This window comes from Mus caroli, unplaced genomic scaffold (genome assembly GCF_978045245.1).
Source record: "Mus caroli unplaced genomic scaffold, Mus_caroli_1 scaffold_4, whole genome shotgun sequence".
NCBI lineage: Eukaryota > Metazoa > Chordata > Mammalia > Rodentia > Muridae > Mus > Mus caroli.
The window spans coordinates 131727336-131744040 of NW_028227259.1; positions in this window are offsets into that span (position 1 = coordinate 131727336).

Below are 16705 nucleotides of genomic sequence, written 5' to 3' on the forward strand. Positions count from 1 at the left end.
GAGACTTCGTCAGAAGGCTGTGTTAGGAGCGTGGGTAACAAATCCTGTCTGCAAGCCCCAGCAGGACGACGTGTCTGGGCTTTAAATGGATCTCCTGGGGTCTGAAAGTATTAATCTCCCCGACAATGCGCACACCCTTTGCCGGGGCAAACACTCCTCAGCAGGCGGGCTCTGACTTCCAAAAGTTTGGGGTCTTTCCGGAAGGAGTTCTGAAACTTTGCACAGGCCCCAGGTTTACCTCTGATGTGATTATACCCTGCAGCCAAGGACTCACCCAGGTGATTTGTGTCAGGCCCTCTTCTCCATCCCCATCCCCACCCCCAACAAAGCGATGCTGATAACCACTCTCTGTCTCACGGGGAACAGAATGCTGAGGTGGAAACTGATTGCAGCCTGGGCCCGCCATTGCCCATAGCAAACTTCAGAAATGAAGGGCATCTCATTTTGTTTGCTATTGTTTTATTTTCAACAAAAAAGGCTCTGTTTCTGGTGAAGTTGGTTTCAAACGACCTTGGAACTCATTGTCACTCGCTCCTCAGAGCCTGAGGATTAAGCAGACTGGAAGACTTAGGACTTAGGACGGGGAGAAATTCGGCCTCCCCTCTTCCTCCAATACTGCTCGGACTTCCTCAGATGGAAAGCGGGAAGGGGAGTCTGGGAAAAGTGGTCACCTAAGGCAGTGTGGTTCCAAGGTAAGGAAATCTCCCTTGTCTTCCCTTGTCAGAGCTGTCAGTTTTGCTAGCCACAAAAAGGGGACACTCTTGTGTCGTTATGCAACTACAGACCGAGGGAGGAGAGGGGAGGGGGAGGGGGATAGAGAAGGAGAGAGGGAGCCCTGGATTCAGCTCACACACACACACACACACACACACATGGCTGGAACACGTGGCTCCATTTGAGGGAAGTCTCACAGCAGCAAGGGGAGATGACTTAGAAGTTCCGAGACACCCTGTCTCAGGTCAACTGACTCAGTGCCTATATTTGTCATTTTTTCCCTCATAGCCAAAACATCTGACAAAAGCCACATTAAGGAAGGAGGGGTGTACTGAGAGGCTGCAGTCCGTCGTGGCGGGGAAGCTATGGCAGCAGGAGCAAGAAAATGGCCCCCAAAACTCACGCAGTAATATATGGAATGGCTGACTCTATTTCTATGAAATGCCCATGATAGACAAATCCACACAGAGAGAGAAGCCAGGTGGGTGAACCTAGGAATGGGGGAGCCAGGAGTGGAGTAAACCAGGATGGGCGAGCCTTTCCTGGTAGCTGAGGAGAGGGTCCTAAAGTTGTCTGTGGTGATGGCTGCCCCCCTATGAATACACCGAGAGCCTCTGAGTTGCATTCCCTAAGGTAGCTTCCGGGGGTGTGAGCAGCGATTGAGGTGCATCCTTAGCTGCCCCAATGACTTAGCAATGACTGATCGATCAAGGATTGGATGGCTTGAGTGTTTGATTGATCTTGGCTGGGGGAGTTTGTGTGTCTGAGCACCTGAAGAGATGGCTCAGAGGCGTGATATACAGTGACTACACATGTATTATGATGACTTGAGGCCCTCTTTGAAATGCACAGTAAGTAATTTCTCCATGCCGTCTTTCATCGGGCTAGATGCTGAGGAATGCCAGTCCTTTCTTTTAGGCAAAAGCAAGTCACCATCAAAGGTCTGAATAAAACAGAGTGTGTGACTATTACTATTATTGTTGTTGTTTTGGTTTTATTTTATTTATTTATTTTTGGTTTTTTCGAGACAGGGTTTCTCTGTATAGCCCTGGCTGTCCTGGAACTCACTCTGTAGACCAGGCTGGCCTTGAACTCAGAAATCCGCCTGCCTCTGCCTCCCAAATGCTGGGATTAAAGGTGTGTGCCACCACACCCAGCCACCATTGTTGACCATTTCTTAACCCCCTTATCAAGATGCAACTCATACAGCACCGGGATGGTTCATTTCAAGTGTATACTTGAATGGTTATTAGTTATTCCTTGTATAAGCCATCTACGATGGTAGGTTCATTTTTCTGAGACAGAGTCTCATGTAGTCCAGGGCAACCCTGAATTTGCTGCATAGCTCAGGCTTCAACTTCCAACTTTCAGGGCTGTTTTCACCTCCCCTGTGCTAAGAATACAGGCAGGGCCATCATGCTTAATTTATGCCCTGTTGGGTATTAAACAGAGGGCTTTATGTAGGCACGCTAACCACCGAGCCACATCCTCAGCCCACATTACGACTAACTTTAGTGCTTGCTCACCACCTCCTCCGGTAGAAATGCATCTCCATTGGCTGACTCCTCAGTCCTTCCTCCCCACTCGCCCCCTTTGTCTCTATAGACTTACTGAGTTGCTGTAGCTCATGTAAATAGAATCACATGGAGTGGGGACTTGTGCTGACTTTGGCATAGAAGCACTTTTACCCTCTATTGCAACATGGGTAGCCCGTCTTTTATTTTTTTTTTCCAATCATCATTCCCCATTGCATATCGTCCATTCTTAGGAGGGGTGTACTCTAAAGGCAGAGCCCACTTCCTATGGAGGGGCTTCAAGGTCATCTTGTCGGGAAAAGGGAAACAGGAAGGCAGGGGCAGTGGGTGGGGGGGACTAAGGCAAATTTTTGCAAACAAGCCACCCAGCAGTGTACACTAATCAATTCTGTAAATGTGACTGACAATGCGTCCCATACCAGGGGATGTACAGGGAAGGTGGTCGCTTTCCCAAAGCAGATGACTGGTTCACAATAGGAATGCAGCACGATTTTAGCCAATGACAAAAAAAAAAAAAAAAAAAAGGAATCCTGTTTGGGGGCGCGCTCTCATAAGAATTGCAGGAAGAGATCTTTTGTCCCTTCAATGGTATGTGGTTTATCTACACCACCATCTCCATCTGTATTGAGCTAGACAGTGACCCAAATCTCACATCCATTTGTAATCCTAGGATGCAAACTTAAGAGTCGGGTCCTGCCAGATTCCGTGATATGCAGACAGATTCATCCTTGACTATGGATCCCCCTAATCTGCTAACTATGCCCCTCTCAGAACAGAGGGTTCCAATACAGAGGAAGAGAGGGAGAGGCTTGGGCAAATACATGAGAAAGCAGAAGTGGAGATTTGAGTGCTTTGTCCATAAGCCAAAGAATGCTGGCTGAATATTGGTTTCTGATTCTTAGCCTCCAGAACTGAGAGTATATTTCTACTGTCTTATACTGTTTTTGATCCTTTCTTCCGATGTGTCGTTTCGTCTTGTAAAATATAATCAGACCTTGTATAAGAAACCGGTTTGAAATTCAGGTGGTAGTGGCACACGCCTTTAATCCCAGCACTTGAGAGGGAGAGGCAGGTGGATTTCTGAGATCGAGGCCAGTCTGGTCTACAGAGTGAGTTCCAGGACAGTCAGGGCTACACAGAGAAACCCTGTCTCAAAAAAAAAAAACAAAAAACAAAAAACAAAAACAAACAAAAAACCAACAACAACAACAAAAAAAAAAAAAAATGAAACCGGTTTGAGGAGAATATTGCCCTCAGCCTACCTGAGAACCAGGGTGGGAAAACATTGAGGTTGGTGGAGCAAGTGTGAAGGACATATGGTAATTCAGGCCCCACTTTCCAAATGAAGCTGGAAAGCTGACTGTAAGACGTTAGGCTCTGGGCTGGAGGGATGGCTCAGTGGTTAAGAGCACCAACTGCTCTTCCGAAGGTCCTGAGTTCAAATCCCAGCAACCACATGGTGGCTCACAACCATCTGTAATGAGACCTGATGCCCTCTTCTGGTGTATCTGAAGACAGCTACAGTGTACTTCGATATAATGATAAATAAATCGTTTAAAACTACAGTGTACTTAGATATAATAATAAATCTTAAAAAAAAAAAAGACCTTAGACTCTGACCCCCTGGAAGTTCGCAGGGACTTGGATATTTACCCCAGGGATACATTTCAGAAGTCAGCAGTTCCCAGCTAGGAACTCCCAATTGCTTAACCAATCACAGCAGGGTTGTAACCAAAGATTTCTGCTCATCCAGTGAAAGGCACTCTTGGTAGCCACCCTGGTTGCTATGTTGACCAGAGTAACATGACCAGAGCAACCTGGGGAGTTTATTTGGCTTATGCTTCCTTCCACATCATAGTCCATCACTGAAGGAAGTCAGGGCAGGAACTCAAGTGGAACAAGAGCCGGGAAGCAGGAGCTGATGCAGAGGCCATGGAGGGGTGCTGCTTACTGGCTTGTTCCCCATGGCTTGCCAGCTTGCTTTCTTATAGAACCCAGGATCACCAGCCCAGGGATGGCATCACCCACAATGGGCTGGGCCCTTTCCATCAAATAGTAAGGAAATTCCCTACAGGTGGATCTTAGGCATTTTCTCAACTGAGGCTCCCTCCTTTCAGATGACTATAGCATATGCCAAGGTGACATAAAACTAGCCTGCACACTTTGTTTAAAAACAAAACCCCTCTCCTACCTGCCTCCCGGGAAACCATCAGGATGCCCTTCCGCTATGTCTTAATTGTGATTCTTGAGACATTTATTTCCCTGGCCAGGCCCTGTTTTAGGTTGTAAAGGCAAAGAAAGACTATAAACAAGATTAGCACAGGCGTGAGTGGCCAAAGCTCTGACCCTCACAATCACAGTCCCAGTCTCCAAGCTCCACCCATCCCGAGCTCCCCCTCCCTGAAGGGAAGTGACCTTCACTGAAGGTCACTGAAAGAAAGCCCCCACCACTCTTCCCCTCTCTTTGCAGAGCCAGGCCCTTTTATCATGAAGAAGAGAATATATGATTTCTCATTTGAAGGGATAATGGGCCATTGATGCCTGCTTTCCATATGCTAAGAGCATATAAAAATTTTTTGAGGGATGGAAGTGAATAACTTTAGGGCTGAGTGCAATAAAGTAATTTTCATTTTTTTTCTTTTATTATGGAGCAGTTTGGTTTGAGGTTACAGAAACCAGTGTTAATGACAGGGGAAAGGGTTTAATGCCTTTAGTCAAGGACAATAGAGTCTGGTTAGATCACAGGGACCCATTCATTTATCACAGGTGAGGCTTTTGGGATGCTTTGTGTAGGAGCTGAACGAGATCTTAAGTGAATGACTAGATCCTGAGATTTGTACACACACGCACGCGCGCGCGCGCACACACACACACACACACACACAATCACATCACAAATATTTAGAAATAAAAATAAACTTTTTTTTTTTAGTAGGTTTCCTTGGCCATTCAGGGAATCCCATGCTTCTAGGGAAAAGGCTTGAGGTTCAACTTATTCTGGGAGTCTTCTTTCGTTGTCATGAAAAAAAAAAATTACCCAAGGAAGACAAGGGAGGAGAGGTGTATTTGGGCTCCTGGTTTCAGAGGATTTATTCCAAGTTCAGTGGACTCCAGTGCTAGGGGCCTGTGGTGATGTTCATCATAGCAGTAGGTGCATGTGACAGCCTGTCGACCTTGTGTTAGACAGGAGGCAAAGGCAGAGAGGCACTGTCCAAGATCAAGATATGTTTCTCAACGATACCACCCCAAGAGCACATCATTTCCTCCTTCCATCAGCTCTGAGCTCACTGGACTGACCCCTGAGAATGTTGTCACCTTCCTGGTGCAATTGCCTCTCTGCAGTGCCACCTGCTGGGGACCAAGCCATAAAGACAGCATCTAAAGAATGGGAAAGCCCAGAACAGGCCTTTCAGGATGATTTTGAACTAGTTCCCTCGGGACTTGGGAGGCGAGGATGTGCAGAGTAGCTGATCCCACCCCAAAGAATAAGCCCGCCATGGAGCCAGCATCCTTGGACAATGAGCTCGTGGTGAGACTTGGTTTGTGAAACTGGGTCTCACTGTATAACCCTGCCTGACTTGGAACTCGATGTGTAGACCAGGCTGGCCTGGAACTCACCAAGATCCACCTGCCTCTACCCTGGGTGTGCACCACCATGCCAGCCCCGTGCTGAGACTCTACAGCCTTCCTTTCAACTTGAAGGCTCCAGTTGCATTTCCTGACCAGTATCCCCAAATGTTTGGCTGTGATCAGCACTTCTTAACTTTGATTGGATGTCCAGACTTCTCCATTACTTAGCTTAAGCACCCAGAAGGCAGCACTTTCTTATCTATTTGAGTCCTTTGTCGGGATAGGGAGCATGCGAAACGCATTGAATTTTCCATCAGCCTTGAGATTTCACCTTAGCTGCAACTGGCTCCCAGGAAGAGAAATCAATGGGAAAGTAATTAAGGGCCGTGTAGTACTGAGGATGCAATGGTGGAGCGAGAACCTCAAGAAAGCAGTTCACAGAAGTTTGGGTAGGCAAAGGGGTGATTCATCAGCTAAAGAGGCCTGGGGCTTCCTCTGCAGGGAGGAGGGCTGTTGATAATGGTGAGTGGTGGAATTAGATGCCAGGATGAAGTGTGCCGATCCAGCCCCTGCCCTGGAGATGTGTCTTGTTCTCAATTACCCACAGGCAGAACAGTAAGTGGGACTTCCCCAGCAGAGCACCCAGACTCAGGCTGTTCTGACTGCCCTTCAGTGTGTGCTCTCCCTACTGAACTGCAGTTATATATTCAAGACTGAAGTATACAGTCTTGTTAGGGCTCCAGTTGTGTGTGAGAGGTAGTTCTGGGCATTCATTGCTTGGGTGGGAACCCCTATGCCCCTTTATTTAAAAAGGCAGATAATAAGCCAGGCGTGGTGGCACACGCCTTTAATCCCAGCACTCGGGGGGTAGAGGCAGGCAGATTTCTGAGTTTGAGGCCATCCTGGTCTACAAAGTGAGTTCCAGGACAGCCAGGGCTATACAGAGAGACCCTGTGTTGAAAAACAAAACAAAACAAAAAACAAAAGGCAGATAAAATACACGGCTATGAAGGGCAGTGTGGAATTCTTGCGGTGGACTCAGAGCTCCAGAAGTTTGAGGCTTTAGGGCTCCTTATTAGGGTCACTTCAACCTATGAGCCCACCCCTCATAAGGGCAGAGTGTCCTACTTCAAGCACTTGAAGCTATCTCATCAGCAAACTGCAAATCTACTTTAGTTTCTTTGCAAAGAAATCCAGACCAACTTCCCCAGCAGATCCCTCTGGCGGTACATAAGGGGCCTTGTTTCCACATACTCACCAGCATTTATTTTCTTGATAGCCCTTAGCTCTTCCAGCTAGGGTGAGATGGGATCTCACTGTGGACTTGCTTTTTCATATAGTCAGTTGTTAAGGGCTGGAACAGGCCATCGAAAGAACACTTTGGTGACTTTGCAGTCACACGGTACCCATGTGTCACCTGCTAGGCTCTACGTCATAGTGGGGAAAGTGTCGTGATCTTTCTTCCTTGAGCTCTGATAAAATAGCCAGAGTAATTTAAGGAAGGAAGAGTTTATTGTGGTTCCCAGTCCCAGACTGCAGTCCATAATTGCAGTTAAGTCACATTGAGGGAGTTGAAGAAGCTGGTCAGATCCGGAAGCAGAGAATGCTGAATGCTTGCACTCAGCTAGATACTTGTTTTAAAGGTTTGTTTAATTTTGTGTCAGTGTTTCCCTGAATGTATTTGCAATATGTGTATCCATGGTACCACCCATGAAGACCAGAAGAAGGCATCAGATTCCCCAAAATTGGAGTTACAGGTGGTTGTTAGCGGACATGCAGGTGCAGAGAACCAAATTTGGGTTCTCTTTGAGAGCAGCAAATGCTCTTAACCACTGTACCACCTTACACACACACACACACACACACACACACACACACACACACCATCTTTCTTCTTTCTATAAAATCCAGGCTCTCAGCCTAGGGAATGGTGCCACCCAAAGTGGATGGGCCTTCACACCTCTAATCAAGAGAGCCACCCATAGACATGCCCAGAGGCTAAATAATCTGTCACAATCCTGGAGTGAGTTTGTCAGATGATTCTAGATCCTGTCAAGCAGATAATTCATGCTATCACACAGGGGCTGAAGATGGGCAGCTTCATGGCACGGGGTGGGTGTGTGGCAGCTCCCTGATACATGGACACACCAGAAGTGGGCAGAGGCACTGAAGGTAGAGCCCAACTCCCACCCTCAAGCCAGCCCCACCCCAGCACTCCAAAGGTTCTGCAGTCTCCCCAAAAGGTGCCATTAGCTGGAGACCAACCCACCAGTCAGTCTGTGGGGACACTTCATATCTGAACCACAGCAACATGCAAATGAGCCTATACCCACCATCTTCTGCTGCTTCCTGGGGTAACGATCACCACCCACTGTCACTGGGCAAGAGCCTGGGGGGTGGTTATTTCAACCAGTGCAAATCGGGAGCAGGTGAAGCTTGTATCCCATCAACTGCCCTTCTTCCTCAGCACTGGGCCTATTGTTTCCTAATCTCTTTGAAAGAAAACTTTTTCCATCACGAATCCATCTTATTTATTCAAACCCACTTGAGTGGGAAGGGCCAGAGAGCCACACTGCATCCCGTGCAGACCCCTTGTGTATACTCAAAATTGAGTCTCCCTTTCCTCAGTCCCCTGAGAAATGCCCAGCAGACAAAGGAACCTGTCCCTCAATGTCCATCTCTTCCTTCTTTCAATCTTTATATTTCCAACAAAGCATGTGCTCTCCTTTGGGGCTCTCTTCAGCTGATGTAATTTAAAAACAAACAAAGAAACCTCTGAAGGATATGCCAGGTGTCTGCTGCTTCCAGAGTCAATATTTTGAGAGGAGTAAAACAAAACACAAATAGCCCAGGATGATGCATCCCGATGGAGTGGATGGGAAAATTAGGAGAACCTTCAAACTTGGGAGCTGCAAGATCCAGCACAAGCCAGGCAGCATAGGGCTGGACGAGAACTAGTGGCTCCCAGATCCATCCCATCAAGTTCCGGGCCTTTGCAGAAGTCCCTCAATGAAAGATATGCTGGCTTTTCTACCAAATATGGAGGATGTGAGAAGCCCAGTTTGCTGTTAGTCACTGTGACAAAGCACTTGAAGTCTGAAGGTTTCTTTTTAGGTCCCTTTGGGAAAAATTGCTCAGATCATTTCTGGGGAGCAGAGAGGACTCGGATTCCAGTAACTCTTCAAGGGCATACCTCAGTGACATAGCTTCCTGTCCATAGGCCTTGCCTCCTGAAGATTTCACCACTACCCAAGAAAAATTGAGGCTGACATCCATATGCACTTTTGAGGGCCCATCAAGATCCTAAACCAAGGCACTGGGCAGTCACTTCGACAACTCTTTGAAGATGCCAGGAGAGAACACACTGCTGGAGGGGAACGTAAAACGAGGTCATGAGAAGTATCTTGCATGTCCTGAAAGCTTGAGGATAGAGTCAGTGTCAGCCAGTGAAGGCCATGTTGTGTGACCTTAACTGAGAGAGCCACAGAAAACAGTTCTGGGGATAAGAAGTTACCCACAGTGCTCAGCCTCAATGCGGGGCTTCTGTGTGCCTTGACAGAAACAAAGACAGTGCAAAAGCAAGTAAGTTGGGACCTGTGGCTGTGGCTCAGTTGACAGAGAAGGTGCCTGGGATACACAAGATTAGGGGCTCTATCCCCAGCACTGCATTAACATAGTGTGGTGGTACATGCTTGTGATCCCAACACTCAGGACACGAAGTCAATGGAATCAGAAGTTCAGGGTCATCCTCAGAGTTTGAGGCTAGCCTTGGCTACTACATATGATCCTGTCTCAAATTATAATCTACACAAAATATGAGTCATTTGCAAACTGGAAGTCAGTGACTTTTCTTTTAATGGCAATGGGGGCCTAGCCTGGATTAAGTGATTGTAGGTATCACAGCGTCTTTGGATCACACCTTCTTCTAATTTTTATTTTATAATGTGTGTGCACGAAGTACTCAAGCCAGAAGAGGGCATCCGATTCCTGGTAGGTTGAGTTATGGGAGGTTGTGCACTGGGAAACTTGGACTCAAGATCCTTTCCAAGCACAGCAAGCTCTTAACTGCCAAGCCACCTCTCCAGCGCCTATTTAGAGTTTTATGACAGGATGTCACACTAGGCTCCAGTCTGGTTTGAAACTCACTGTGTGGTCCAAATTAACCGTGAACTTACTGCAATCCTCCTGCCTCTCCTCCCTGAGTGGTGGAACCACAGGTGTGCTCACCACAGCCAGTTGATTCCTTATCTTGAGGGGAGACAGGAGCACTGCCTTTGTTAGCGCACCGACTTTTATATTTGTGCTTTGAATACAACATCAGGTATTATAGAATTATAATTTACTCAATTCATGAAATCAAAATGTGACTTTTGAAATGCTGTTCCATTGAATTTGAAATTGCTGGCATTGTTGTAAATATGACTGGACACTTTTTTTTTAATCAATACTAAAGATACTTATTTTGGTTTTCCAGTAACATGAACACAAATTTTTAACTATTTTAATGGTTTTAGAGCTTTATTGTAGAAAGGCAGGGGAAAAGAGAGAAAATAGGAGAGAGACCCGCCATGACCACGTGGAGAAAGGGGGGAAGGGAAAGAGAAGAGGGCTAGGAGAGTAAGAAAGGTCAAAACAAAAACAAACAAACAAAAAAAATGATTTATTTTTACTGTATGTACACTGGTGTTTTGCCTGCATATACCTCTGTGAGGATGTCCGACCCCTGCAACTGGAAGTACAGACAGCTGTGAGCTGCCACGTGGCTGTTGGAAATTGAACCCAAGTCCTTTGGAAGAACAGTCAGTGCTCTTAAACAGATAAGTCATCTCTCCAGCTAATAAGATTTATTTTTTATGTAGAAGTATATGAGCGTATGCCACATGGGCAGATACCCACACAATCCGGGAGAGGGCATCAGATCCCCTGCATCTGGACTTATAGATGATTGTGAGCCACCACCTAGATGCTGAGAATTAAACCTTGATCCTCTACAAGAACAAGGAGTGCTCTTAACCTCTGGGCCACTTCTCCATGCCCAGTTGTCTATTTCTCCTCCTCTTGCTCTGTGTCTTTCCAACCCCCCACGTCTAAGGCAGAAGCCTGGAGAACAACCTCTTTGCAGGGAAACCAGACACAGTGAGCAATGTGATCTAACTCCCAAGTCTACACAGTGTGTCTCCAGCCCACAGAAGGGGTTCTAAGTGTGTGTGTGCCTCTAAGGTGTGAAACTACTTGGGTATCCATTACATGGTAATGGATAAATAGCAACCTAGCCCCAAACCTTTGGGTGTACATGCAAAACACCTGTTACTTTCACCACAGATTTTTAGCTGTATGTCAAAACTTCAAAAAAAAAAAAAAAATTCAAACCAGTGTGCTCCTTTTGTTTGGTGCCTTTATTCAATCAGATTTCAGAACTGTAGTCTTGGAAGAACTATTGTGTGACTCTAAGTGCTCTATATAGGACTGGATGAAGTTTTGAAAATGGAGGTCATACTGTTTCTGCTCAGTCAGATGGGAATTTTAATCAGGTTATCCAGACAATGGTTCTTCAGGAACCCTGCACGTCAGAAGCTTTTAGCAGATTGCAATTGTCAACCTGTGTGTGTGTGTGTGTGTCTGTCTGTCTGCATGCACTCACAAGAGAAGGAGAGGGAGTGTGCACAGTTCAGGGTGGGGATACTCACTCCAGCAAAGCAATGGGTGAGATTTATTTTTGACATCACAGGATTCTGCTTTGAATCCTACAACAAGAAGCTTTGGGCAGGCTTCCTATATTTAACTAGATACATTCATAGTCTATGTCAGAATGGACAGGGCTAAGATGGCCTGCAATTCTGCTGTAGCCCACAGAGAGGCAATGGGCCCAACAGGCTTTGCTAAGAGTGATTTGTGGAGTGGGAAAAAAAAGAGGAATTTACATATAAAAACTGTGTCTGTGTGTGTGTGTATGTGTGTGTGTGTGTATACACATGAACCTGCACCTAAACCAGTGGCTATTATAGGCAGTTGTGAGCCATCAAATGTGGGTGTTGGGAACAACTTAGGTCCTCTGAAGGAGAAACACACATGCTTCATCTCTCAGCAGTCTCTCTAGTGTCCCAAACTTTCAAGAAAGGGATTTTCTGTGTAGCCCTGGCTATCCTGGAATTCTATAGATCAGGCAGGACTCAGTCTCAGAGATCTAGAGATTAGAGGCTTGTGCCAAACTGTTCTTTATACAAACAGCAGTGGTGCATTGTTATAGTCAGACAGATGTGGGAATAATGAGAAGACACATGCACACACAGGGTAAACTAGCCTGCTTCGGACCTGTAAAAACATAAATTTACATAAATATGATATCAATATAAAAATTAACATTTTGATGGCAATGATAACATCAGTATAACATGTACAGATTTTATTCAAATGTTTATTTTTGAAAACGTCTTTTGAATGGGTTCTATGGCTCCACCAAAGTCATAGAGTAGAATTGTTACTTCTTACATTATTAATAGGTATGGGACTGGAGCGATGGCTCAGTGGTGAAGGATTTTAACTCCCAGTACTCACACGACAGCTTACAACTGCATGTGAAGCCGAAGCACCTTCTTCTGGCCCCTAGGGCACTGCATGCACGTGGTATACAGACAGGCATGCAGGAAAAACACCCACACACATACACTTAAGGGGGTTGGAGGGGAGACTGGAGAGAAGATCAGCAGTTAAGAGCATCGGCTGCTCTTGCAGAGGACCTGGGTTCAGTTCTCAGTATCCACATGGTGGCTTACAACCACCTGTGACTCCAGATCCAGAGGATCTGATGCCATCTTCTAGCCTCCATGGGGACACTGCACATATGTTGCACAGGTATACATGTAAGCACACACAAGTGTGCATATACAAAATAAGTAGCTGAATGTAGTGGCCCACTCAGGCGACAGAGGCAGTAGAACTATCTGAGTTTGAGGCTAGTCTACATAAAAGCTCCAGGCAACCCAAAGGGGGGTGGGAGAGAAGGTAAAAAAAAAAAAACATACACTCAGCAGGTATGGACAAGACATCATTGCTCTTGCCCATATTCCTCAAGTTGGGGGAGTTTGAAAGAATAGGGCTGCCACTAGAGGCCATCCTAGGCTACCTACCTAGCAAGCACTCCTGGAGAGTCTGGACTAGAGTAATCCCAACTCAAATTGGGTGGAGGAACACTCTCTTAGAGACCAAGAAGGGGAGGGGTACTAGGGGGGATTGTGGAAGGGAACATTTGAAATATAAATAAATAAAATAGCCAATAAAAATATAGACAGCTGGGTATAGTTCTTGAAGGCAGAAGCATAACTGCTACAAAGTTAAAGGCTACTCTGGGCTACAGAGGGACACCTTCCCCCCCCCCCCAAAAAAACCACTCTGAGATTGCTAGTAGCTTTTCTATCATTTATAATTGGCAGTTGCATCTGTAAGGTTCTAACTTACTTTCAAAACTCTTTCTTTTGAAGGCATCTTCCTTTGGACAGTCAAACCAAGTGTTTTACCTTGGGGCGGAGAAATTCCCACCTCTTCAGACTAAGCACGGAGTCCCTGCTCCATTGCACATACCCCTGCCGGGGGCGTGGGGGTTCCCACTGAATTTTTCTGAGCTCTGTCTGGGTTGGTGAGCAGGCCATGCTCTGGGGGTGCAGGCTCCCTTCAGACATGGCACGAGCACCCACAACTGCACTGCTTCACTCTGCAGTCTATCCCCACACTTTAGATTCCCTTTTCGGTCCATGGGGGGACTCTAACCTCAGCCAGATCAAACCAGTCTGGTCAAAGCCAGTGAGGGGGTCCTGGCTTACTTGGAATTTTCTAGAACCAGACCTACCATGGTGAGTCAGCTTCCTTCAGTCACTCTCGGGCTCTTTCTGCTACAGCCACATAGGCAGTTTGAGCTCCTGTCCTGTGCACAGCTGGTAGCCATAGCACTTGCAACACTGTGCTCATAGTATTTCATCCCTGCTGTTCTGAAGTCACTGAGCTGGCTCTCTGATCTCAGCCCTTGGATCGTATCATTCACAGGGAACAGGAACAGACAAGATGAGACCACACTAAATGGGGTCTTCTGGATGAACTTTCCAGTCATTGCTAAGTGAGTGTGAAATGTCATTTTTGCTTAATTGGAGTGATATAAATTACTATGAGTTGTTTGCCCAAGACAGAGAAATTTGTGGTGGTATCTGTGCTGACCTGAGGGAGGCCTTTCATTAGGCAGACTCTGGAGGGAGATGAGTGAAGGGTCTGCTTGCTGCCGGGTTTTCTAACTCAGCCAGTTCTGCTCTACACTGAGTGTCCATTTGGGGGCAGCTTCTCACTACTCTGCCAAGGACTGACACCTGTCACTCACCAGCTGTGAAACAGTTAAACAGCAAGCAAGGCACGTGAGATTCCCGTCAAAGATAGGGTCACGAGCCAACCCAGCTCCTTTCCTTTTAGGCTCCTGGGAGCCACCTTGACCAATTTCCCAAAGTCTTCAGAAGGCTGCATTTTTTAAAGTGTAAAATGCTCCAACCTTGAAAGTTCAAGTATACATAGAACCTCAAGATGACCTTGCTTAGAAATAGAGAATCTCTGGCTGCTGTCCTGGCCCTGCACAGCATTACTGTTGGAAGAGCAAGCTGTGCCCCAAGACTCGAATCTGCCTAAATGTTCCCGATGCCAAGATTTGGTGACTTTTAAAACTTATGTCTATGCACCACATGCATGCAGTTCCCATGGAGGCCAGAAGAGGGAGTCAGATCCCCTGGAAATTACAGATGGTCTGAGCCACGGTGCTGTTGTCAGGAACACGCAGGATCCAATCCTCTTTTACTTGGGATGGAATTAAAAAGCTGAATTCCCACATCGTGGTCACGTGGTATCAGATGTGCGAGTCATTTCAGTGGCTCCATTCTCTGTTCTTTTCCCATTTGTTCTTGCAGGAGACCCTACGGAACCACGCTCATTCAAACTGCCAGTGCCTTTTCTGGCTCTCCTCTAGCTGCTGCAACCTCTACCCAGGACTCTACATGTCAGTAGCAAAATGTGCTGGATACTGAGAGATCACTGAAGGATGAGCACCCAGGCCCTTCTGCCTGAGCGAAGATAAACTCTTCTCAGAAGAATCTAAATACACTTACTTATATATCGTTATGATCAGGTAGGAGACATCTTTTAGAAATTTAGGTCTGAGTTCTAGAGAAAAAAATTAGAAACAAATGACCCAAGGGCTGGGGGGATTGACATGTGTTGACATGACTGGCGAGGGCAGAGCTAGGGACAGGTCTGGAAAAACCATCCCTATCACAGTCCTGGGGCCCAAGTGGTGGCTGCCCTTCACTCCCTTCAGTGTTCACATGGCCAGACAGTGGGCACAAAAAGGCAAACGTGGCTCCCATGGACCTCAGCCTTTGGTGCTGTGGCATAGCCTGTTACCACAGGGCCTGGTAGTCAGGCTACTTACCTTCCTTAGATCAGAGCTGTCTTTCACAGTAAGCTGGCTTGGAGAAGAGTCAGAAAGCAGATGAGAGATGTGGTCCTGGACTCTCTCAGATCCTAACTGTGTGGTGACTTGGAGAGGAGTATAAACTACAGACCCAGCTTGGTATCATCTGCCTTCTCTTTTGTATATTTGATGTTTTTATTCAGCACAACACCTATGTGTATTATTCCCTTTAAAATACCCTATTTGCAAAGAACAAGATATTCCATTTTAACACTAAAATCGCCACAAGTGATTTGTTCTTTGTGAGAATCCACATAAGATGCTTCCAGCATCCACAGCACAGATGCATCACCATGAATAACATGACGTGCTCTGGAGCTCTGCATATGTGGAGCTTTCTAGCAAACTGAAAGCAGACATAGGGCCATGACCTACTCAAGTACCAGCAACTGCAACCCTGAGGGACCAAGTACCTTGGAAGAAGCTGGTTTTATAAAGATCTGTTGCCAGGCGGTGATGGCGCATGCCTTAATTCCAGCAATTGGGAGGCAGAGGCAAGTGGATCTAAGTTCAAGGCCAGCCTGGTCTACATATTCCAGAACAGCCAGAGCTATAGCTACACAGAGAAATCATATCTTGAAGAAAAAAACAAAACAAAACAAACAAACAAAAAAACCAATCTCAGCTTCTGCCTCAGGATATGAGGACACACATAACCTTGAAGAAGCTAGTCTGTCTCCACAGAGAACAGTTGAGGTAACACAGCCAAGAACTCAGGGCATACACAGCTTGAAACACCCCAAACAGCACAGCTCAGTTTTGTGTGTTTTATTCAACTGCCAGCCTAGAACTGTAGATCAAAGTGACTACCTATGGTCTGTCTGTTCAGATGCTAATGTAGGCTTTAGGACTAACACCAGCTCCACCACAGTCAGCCCTCACACGATATCCAACTACAAGTAGATCTCCCACCGACACAGAAGACTGGAGGTGAATCTGGTACCCACCAGTCTTTCCCAGGTTTGACTAACATGCAAGATCATTCTCAAAAGTGGGCATCTAAAGGAAACCCAACAGACAAGGAAGACATGGCAAGAGAAAGCCATTCAGTCTGCTCAGCACCAGGTACCACCCTGTGGGTGCCATGGAGACATGAGTAGAGTGAACTTCCACCAATAGCTGCTGCATTTCTCCAGGTGAAGGTGCCACTCACTGAGCGTGGCTGGTACTGAAGCCAACCCCACTATGTAGTCTCATGAGGATGATGGATGCTCTTGCCACACTCAGCCCCAGGACCTTCGAGACAGTTCCCACAGGTCCTTTTCATCACACCAGGGTCTCTTGCCCAGCTGCCATTCTTGTCTCACTTAGGGTGCTCCCTGGGCTATCAAAGCAGAAATGCCTATGACCAGCACACACCCTGTGTGTCCACAGCACACTAAGGGGA